This window comes from Diplotaxodon limnothrissa, linkage group LG15 (assembly GCF_057381915.1).
Source record: "Diplotaxodon limnothrissa isolate DT_005_m linkage group LG15, D_limnothrissa_male_GT1.1, whole genome shotgun sequence".
NCBI lineage: Eukaryota > Metazoa > Chordata > Actinopteri > Cichliformes > Cichlidae > Diplotaxodon > Diplotaxodon limnothrissa.
In genome coordinates this window covers 33,317,279-33,326,320 of record NC_140610.1, presented here as the reverse complement: position 1 = coordinate 33,326,320, position 9,042 = coordinate 33,317,279, and the positions used below count along the sequence as shown (strand labels likewise).

General features: G+C 37.9%; 1 pseudogene; it reads right to left on the bottom strand.

Moving 5' to 3' along the window:
• Positions 1-6,172: 6,172 nt before the first annotated feature.
• LOC146617796 (uncharacterized) lies at positions 6,173-8,789 on the bottom strand (annotated as a pseudogene).
• Positions 8,790-9,042: the final 253 nt, after the last annotated feature.

The following is a 9,042-nucleotide window of genomic DNA, read 5'->3' as shown; positions in this document are numbered from 1 at the left end:
ATAAGTATTTGGTCAATAACAAAAATACAACTCAATACTTTGTAACATAACCTTTGTTGGCAATAACAGAGGTCAAACGTTTACTATAGGTCTTTACCAGGTTTGCACACACAGTAGCTGGTATTTTGGCCCATTCCTCCATGTAGATCTTCTCGAGAGCAGTGATGTTTTGGGGCTGTCGCCGAGCAACACGGACTTTCAACTCCCGCCACAGATTTTCTATGGGGTTGAGGTCTGGAGACTGGCTAGGCCACTCCAGGACTTTCAAATGCTTCTTACGGAGCCACTCCTTTGTTGCCCGGGCGGTGTGTTTTGGATCATTGTCATGTTGGAAGACCCAGCCTCGTTTCATCTTCAAAGTTCTCACTGATGGAAGGAGGTTTTGGCTCAAAATCTCACGATACATGGCCCCATTCATTCTGTCCTTAACACGGATCAGTCGTCCTGTCCCCTTGGCAGAAAAACAGCCCCATAGCATGTTTCCACCCCCATGCTTCACAGTAGGTATGGTGTTCTTGGGATGCAACTCAGTATTCTTCTTCCTCCAAACACAACGAGTTGAGTTTATACCAAAAAGTTCTACTTTGGTTTCATCTAACCACATGACATTCTCCCAATCCTCTGCTGTATCATCCATGTGCTCTCTGGCAAACTTCAGACGGGCCTGGACATGCACTGGCTTCAGCAGCGGAACACGTCTGGCACTGCGGGATTTGATTCCCTGCCGTTGTAGTGTGTTACTGATGGTGACCTTTGTTACTTTGGTCCCAGCTCTCTGCAGGTCATTCACCAGGTCCCCCCGTGTAGTTCTGGGATCTTTGCTCACCGTTCTCATGATCATCTTGACCCCACGGGTTGAGATCTTGCGTGGAGCCCCAGATCAAGGGAGATTATCAGTGGTCTTGTATGTCTTCCATTTTCTGATGATTGCTCCCACAGTTGATTTTTTCACACCAAGCTGCTTGCCTATTGTAGATTCACTCTTCCCAGTCTGGTGCAGGTCTACAATACTTTTCCTGGTGTCCTTCGAAAGCTCTTTGGTCTTGGCCATGGCGGAGTTTGGAGTCTGACTGTTTGAGGCTGTGGACAGGTGTCTTTTATACAGATGATGAGTTCAAACAGGTGCCATTCATACGGGTAACGAGTGGGGAACAGAAAAGCTTCTTACAGAAGACGTTACAGGTCTGTGAGAGCCAGAGATTTTCCTTGTTTGAGGTGACCAAATACTTATTTTCCACCCTAATTTACGTATAAATTCTTTACAAATCCTACCATGTGAATTCATGGATTTTTTTTTCACATTCTGTCTCTCACAGTTGAAGTGTACCTCTGGTGCAAATTACTGACCTCTGTCATCATTTTAAGTGGGGGAACTTGCACAATCGGTGGCTGACTAAATACTTTTTTGCCCCACTGTATACAACTCGCTTCTGCTTCTATGCTCCATCCTTGTTTACTATTTCCCACCAAGGCTTCTAGACTTCTGATTGGCCAACATTTCTACACGGTTAGGAATATATCGCCACCTGTTGCTTTGGCATGTTCCTAGCAGCGTTTTCCTTCATTTCTGCGTTTATGTGTGGATGGGATTTTTTATTTTTTATTTTTTTTAAACGGAAAATCTCCGTTTTCAAAAATACCCGTGTACGTGTGGACGTAGCCTTAGTCCTCAGTGTTTCCCTGTTTGTGGTCGCGTTGTTAACGTACGCAATCTCTTCGTGCTCTGTTTCTCCCTCGTGTTCCTGGCGAAATCCTAGTTCCTAGTTTCTGGTTTAGTAAGCATGCATTCTGAGAGCACAGTGTTGGGATAATATGATACTATGAAGACTCTAAGATAGGATGGGGCCTGGTAATTTAGGACTTTGCAGTAATATTGTTATACAATGTGTGTATATGTAGCTCATATTTTTCCCATTTGATCTTAAACACAGGATTCAATTTTAAATTTTCTCACATCTCACATACAAAGGTGACTATTTACATGGGAATATGGAAAATAGAGAGCTGTGGTCAAGAATATTACACTCTTCGTGAATTAAAACTCACAACAAGAAAATGCTGTGCATCAGGACAGGCAAGTGGGCATCTACTGATCGGAAGATTAGTGGTTTGCTTCCTGGCTAGTGATGTTTGATTCGTGAACGAATCGTTTAATACTCGAGAATCACTTTACTGACTCGTGAATCATGATTCACAAGCCCAACTGGCTCATCCCTGTTGCTGTTAGCAAACTAATTCCATTAGTAGAAATATATCTAGCTTATAATTAAAATTGTGTGGTGGGGGGGGGGGGACAACAGCCAGTTTCTTAACAAAAGCATTTCTGCTCTGAACTGGAAGAAAAAACTCTTGAGTAGAAGCTCACATCAAGAAAATAGCTCCTTGGTTCACAGTAGCATCGCTCTGCTAACATGCTAACAGCACATTTGAGCTACTCACCCCCTCCCTTCCTGTGCTGAATCGTAAGCGTAAGCAAATCACTCAGGACTCACTAACCCCCTCCCTCTTGTGCTGAATCATAGAGCGAACGAATCACTCAAGACTCACTAACCCCCTCCCTCCTGTGCTGAATCATAGGCGTAAGCGAATCACTCAGGACTCACTAACCCCCTCCCTCCTGTGCTGAATCATAGAGCGAACGAATCACTTAGGACTCGCTCACCCCCTCGCTCCTGTGCTGAATCATAGAGCGAACGAATTACTCACTCACCCACCCCCTCCCTCCTGGCTCACAGCTTCTTCTTTTTCTTGGTTGGCAACCAATGTTAAGGCGCATTACCGCCCCCTGGCTCACAGCTCAGTGGACATTTAGATGAGAAAATATATATTTGACACATTTAAGGAAAATACTAATAAAATAAAAATAAACAAAAAAAATGATTTTTAAGCAATTTTGATAGGAAATTGCTTAATTTTGGAAATTTTTTTGCTCTATAAAATAGTTTTTTTTTGTTTTGTTTGTTTTAGAATCATTCATCTTAGCAGTAGGATTTACATGAAAAGAGAAACAAATTAAGTTTGAGCGAAAATGTAAATTTTTTGCACTCTCTGGTCAACTGACTCAGTGAATCAAATGACTCAAAAAACCCAATTCACTTTGGTGAGTGACTGATTAAAACTCGATTCAGTATAATGAATCAAATTTACCATCACTATTCCTGGCTCCTCCAGTCTGCATGCCAACTAACCCCAAGTTGCTCTCTGATGCATCCATCGGAGTATGAATGTTAGCTAGGAAGCACTAAAAGCTTAGAAGACAGTGCTTGTGTGAATGGGCATGTTGTATAGAGTGCTTTGAGTACTCTGGGGGAGTAGAAAAGCACTATATAAGAATCAGCCCATTTACAAGTCCAATGTATAAAGACATCTTCCTCATTCATTATTCCTTGCTAAAACAACAAAGTGCAGCTAAATATTTTTTAATTAAGCAATTATGCGTTCCTTAAACAAACAGATCTAATTTAGCATATCATGTAAACCTATTGCTTATTATCTTTTACTGTCGACAGTGGGATGAACCTGGGCATGTGCGCGCGCACACACACACACACACACACACACACACACACACACACACACAGAACAAACCCAGTTGTGCAAAGAAATTTGGAAAAACACCATCATCAGCTTGTCCGCTGTGGCTGACGACGCAAATAGCAGCTGTGCTTGAGTTGGAGATCAGTGAAGCCAGTCTCTTTGTAGATGTATTGTCACCAGAAAAAAAAAAAAAATCTGCTTCTTCCTCAGGCAGGCCTGTGCTACAATTACTGATGAAAGACCCCATCTGAAGATGACACTGATTTAACAAGCAGCCTCAAATGAAAAAGTGCTGTACTGAATGATAAATAGAAAGGTATTAAAGAGGTAAATCTGTCAGAGAAGGTATTTGTCCTTGAGCCCAGATACACACACTGTCTGCTGTATGCATGTGGCCGATAGTAAGAAATCTCATTGTCAAAAACAGAAAACTTTCTACACTCATACACTTGTTAACAAAAAAAGACTAGTATTGTCTCTCTCATCAAATATATGTGCATTCAGTTTTCATTAGCACTATCACAGCTTAAAAGTCAAACATTCACTGAAAATTCTTTCTCATTTTAAGAAAATAGAAACACCACAGCTGGAGTGGTGTCCTAATTAATTGATGAGATGAGAAGCATAACACATGAAACACTAATTAAAAACTCCAGGCACCATGTGCTGCCTATATGCATTTGCAGACTTTATTGTTCACAAGCAAGTTGATTCAAACCCTGATTCTGGGTTACTGAGAAGTGCAGTATAATAACATGAAAGACAGTTAAAATGGCAGGTAACATAATTGGAAAAACATCTTTACTGCCTGCGCTGTTTACCTTATAGATTAATAAATATACACATTCCACCATTTTAATAAATGTTTTACAGACTCATGGATGGATGGGTCGATAGATGGATGTTTGTATGGAAATTAAATACATGTTAAAGAAATTAATTTCCAATAGAGCCTCTAAGGAAAGGGTTACTCAAAAAGGTTTGTATGGAAATTTTTACACAGTAAAATTCACTGAGTAAATTTTACTCAAATTGAAAAAAAATTTACTCTAAAAAAGACAGTATTTGGTCCCAGTCTAAATGGAGTAAAGTTTACTCTTACGGTAGAGTTAAACTTTCAGAGTTAAATCTACTCTATTCACTGCAAATATTTTAATACACATGATGATAATTTACTCAGTTTAGTATAAAATAAAAACAACTCCACCCTAATTTTACTCTGAGTAGAACAGAATTTTACTCTACATAGTATTTTATTCTAAATAGAGCAGAATTTTACTCAGAATTGAATTCTAATTTATTTCAAATAGAACAACATTTTCACTCCAAATAGAATTTAAATTTTACATACAACTAAATTTTACTCTAAATAGAATTAAAAGAAGAAAAATATGTGACTTTATTTCGCCCTCTATGTATTATCATTTACTGCAAGGTACAATAAATAAATCAGAAATTATTTATATTTTAACAGCCACCTTTATTGTTCACAGGAAACAGTATGGTACAATATAAAAACTGGAATCACTATCACTGTATGACACCTGTAAATCAAATGCTTTACAACAGAAAAGCTCTTCAACACAAATTACATGAGGTCCATCTCTTGTACACAAAACTTGAACCCAGAAAATGTGCCATAAACTTGAGCACAACCAAACTGGCCACATTTAAGACGAAGAGTCTTACCAGAACAGAGTCCATGGATCACTTTGAAATGCTTTATCAAGGAATTAGCATTTGTCTGGGACCTCTTGCAAATGAAACAAAACATTCCAGCTCAACACTCTTAGTAGAAAAAAAAAATTCAACGCAGCATCCGAGCCCTCAACTCTGCAACCCTAGGATTCACTTGGGTTGTATCAACATCTATCTCGTAAATGGTGGTCTGCAGGAAGTTGTACATATTGACCAGATCGTGGTCATATGACGTACCAAAGACAAAGTGAGCTTTGAAAAGCTCATCAAAACAAGCAAGAGAGCCTGGTGACTTACAAGGGACTGCATGTTTGTCTATCACAATGAAGTACTTGTGAATCACATTCCTCTGAGTGCCCACTGCAAGAAGGTATGGTTGAAGGCTCTCTGTGATGCCATCGAGATGCCCCTGGATGCTAGTTCCCGTCTGTGACACAAAGACAGATAAACGTTCCAACATGATAAGACTTCGGTTAAAAAACAAGAAGCTGACAGAATTAAGGACAGATACAAAACAGACAAAACTAGTTCAATTTTAACTACTAGCTTGTCAAAACTAGTATCTGTTATCTGTATATCTACAAAAATCTATATGCAGATATAATCTATATAAATATGTTAATTACCATGACAGTTAATTTGTTGAAATTGTAGCATTTCTATTTACAATGAACTTAAAGTTTGGAATGACTTGTTGTTTGTGTACTTTACTCAAGTGATAAAAGAAATGTGTGATGTTGCAAATACAGCCTACATATGGTTGTGGAAGACATAAAGGCTGCTTGACTGAGCTGTATACATCTCTTGGTAATGACTAAATTCATAATTGTATTTAAACATACACCTTTTAGTTCATCTGAAATATTGTTATCAATGTAAATATAACTAGTTATGTTTCCTTTACTGTAACTTTACCTTGACAAACTTGACAAGATGGTCACAGGCTTCTGGGAGTCTTGTTTTGTCCATTAGAAGCTTCCTTTTGGATAAACTTCAATCTCCAAGCCAGATACCCACTCCCATCTTCTGCATTGTAAAAATGCTCCTAAAATTAAATGAAATATTTTAATTAACATGTTAAAATATATTTACACTTTCAATCTGAAAATTGCAGCAATTGAGCTCCCTTGCTCGGGACTGGAGCGCTGAACTCTAAAGGGATTTAAATAATGAGAGTTAAGAAAAGGCAGCACAGAGGAAAGTCCTGCGAAAAGAAAAACATCTTCAGCTTTACTCAATCCAGAGCCAAACTGTTAAGTAAATTCTACATATATTTCATGCCTGAAAAATGTCTTACATTCACGAGTGAAAAGTAAATTATTTGAACTTATTCTTTTTTGTACTTACATAGCCCAGCCTGCTCCTAGGATCAGCCAGGTATGGGAACAACGTGATGATACCCTTTGCATATTTCTCTTTAACACGTCTTGAAGGACTTGTCCTACACAGACAAACACAAAGTTGAAAGTCTAAATACCACCTCTAAGAAAATAAATGAATGAATAAATGATAAATGAATTTATCATATATATACTTATGAAATAACTATGTCAGCATACCCATGTTCACTTGTCATATGTGCAACTAATATCTTGACCGTCTGCTATCCGTTAGGCTTTTTGTCCGGGCATACTCATTGATGATCCTCTCTCCTCCTGGTTTGTTCTTTAGAACATCTTCAACCATCGAAGTTACAGTAAAATAGAGCGATATAATAATATATAATCAATATATCATAAATATTTTTCTTGTGATACTAAAAAAGCTTTCAGGTTCGTTCTAGATCAAATCAAAGGTCTATAGTCACGAATACATGTTATTTTTTTAAAGTATGTTTTAGTATAGAATTGAGGTTCATTAGATATTCATGATCACTGTGCTTCAAAGCCACCTAAAGTTCTGTTAAAAAGCACAAATAATTACCCTTAAATTTGTCTGTCTCTCAAGCACACTAACTTTTTATGTTGCCGATCTGGTCTACAATTTGCAGACCTGTGCTGAAGGAAAGACAGCAGAATCTTGTGCTTTTATGACAGTGATAATAATACATATAATATATTCAAATTTGTGTCAACTTTCTGAAAGGGTATACAGCAAACTACATAGCTTATTCGGGCAAGAGAAGTGTCGTCAGCTCTCCGTCTTGTTGTAGGACTGTGTTCCAATAATATGGTGTCATCAGAGTCCACTTCAATTTCTCCACTGGAACTGGTAAAGGAGGTGCTTGCAGAAGAATCTATCAAATCATAAAAATTATAGAGGTCACTTTTGTGCTGCCCCTGACTGCAACAATGAGGTTCATGTAGCTGGGTTTGTAAAGTGCTTTATGAGTGAGCAGTGTTGAAGATTTTTAGTTGTAGTGCCTTGATGTTCCTGTTTTAGCCAATGAGTGACAGAATCGATAACACAAACTAATTTAAGTTTATTAGTCACAACCAACCACATGACATCACATTCCATAACAAACAGAAAATCTTTTTAAATGTTTAGCAGTTATTTCTTTAGTCCAGCTTCAGAAATAGTTAAATCCATGTCAGTTTTTGAGAGCAGGGCTCCATGATGTAAATTAGCCTTTATATGTTTAGTGTTTCATGTCTTCTTGCCTTCTTGTTTAAGTTTGTATGATGGTTAGTGTTATTTACACAATCATAAACATTGTAGTACCCAGCAAAATATAGGATTATTTGAAAACAATTCAGTAAATTTATTAGCTTGCCTTACACAGAACATGTTCTACTAGCCAGGACTTAAAGCATGAATGACACAGTGGGTCAGTGATTGAGTGATTCTAGTGACATTTACCTTTCTGCAGATGTTAGATTTTTCTTTGCTTAAGTTAAAATGCTGTTACCAAGCTGATGGGACATTAAACTGTTAAAAATTCCATCAGGGATAGAAACTCATCATTATTCCATTTCCGTGGGATCCTGAAAAAAGTTTGGCCAATCTTAATATTTGGACCAAGTAATTTGATAGGACAACTGACTGTGCTTACGTAACTGCTCACACCCTCTCAACTTGCAACCAGGAAATAAACTGGACTGTGGTTTCTCTCCCCACTACCCGGTCAATTAAAAGTTTAAAAATGACGATGATGATGACATTCCAAGATACTTACCATCTGGATTTGGACATTCTGCTTGACAAATCTCTAGCACACCAAGGTTTTGTTTTTTCATAAGGAAATCAAAAACATCCTCATCAACTTCAGTCTTTGAGTCATCAAAAACTTTGAAGTCCAAGTTTGGAATGTTGAACTTCTTGGCAACTGTGAACATTATAAAATTGCATTATACATTTGAAATTAATACCAGAACAAGGCAAAAAAAAAAGTGAAATTACATAAACTGAACCAGAAAAAAAGCCTAAACATTTGGTATAGCAGCTATTACAGCACCATCCCCAAAGCTTGACTGATTCACACAAGCTATGAAACACACTGGAAACTTTGATTTTTTTTACTCACCACATTCCAAAAACGATGTGTAGGTCAGTTGGCCCTCAAAACAGATGTACTTTTGTTGTTCTCTATACTTTACACGCACAGCTTGCATCCTTCATGATATGAAAAGGATATTGTTAAATAATCAGATTTATTACAAATACTTGCAAAATTGAACAAAACACACACATATATTCCTTGTACCGTATTTTCACGACCATAAGGCGCACTTAAAAGTCTTAGATTTTCTTCAAAAAGTGCGGCGCGCCCTATAGCGCGGTGCGCCCTATGTGTTGTAAGGAGGACGTAGTAGAGAACACCATGAGAACGTTAAAGGGTGAAGTGTGGGCGTTGATCGTATATAC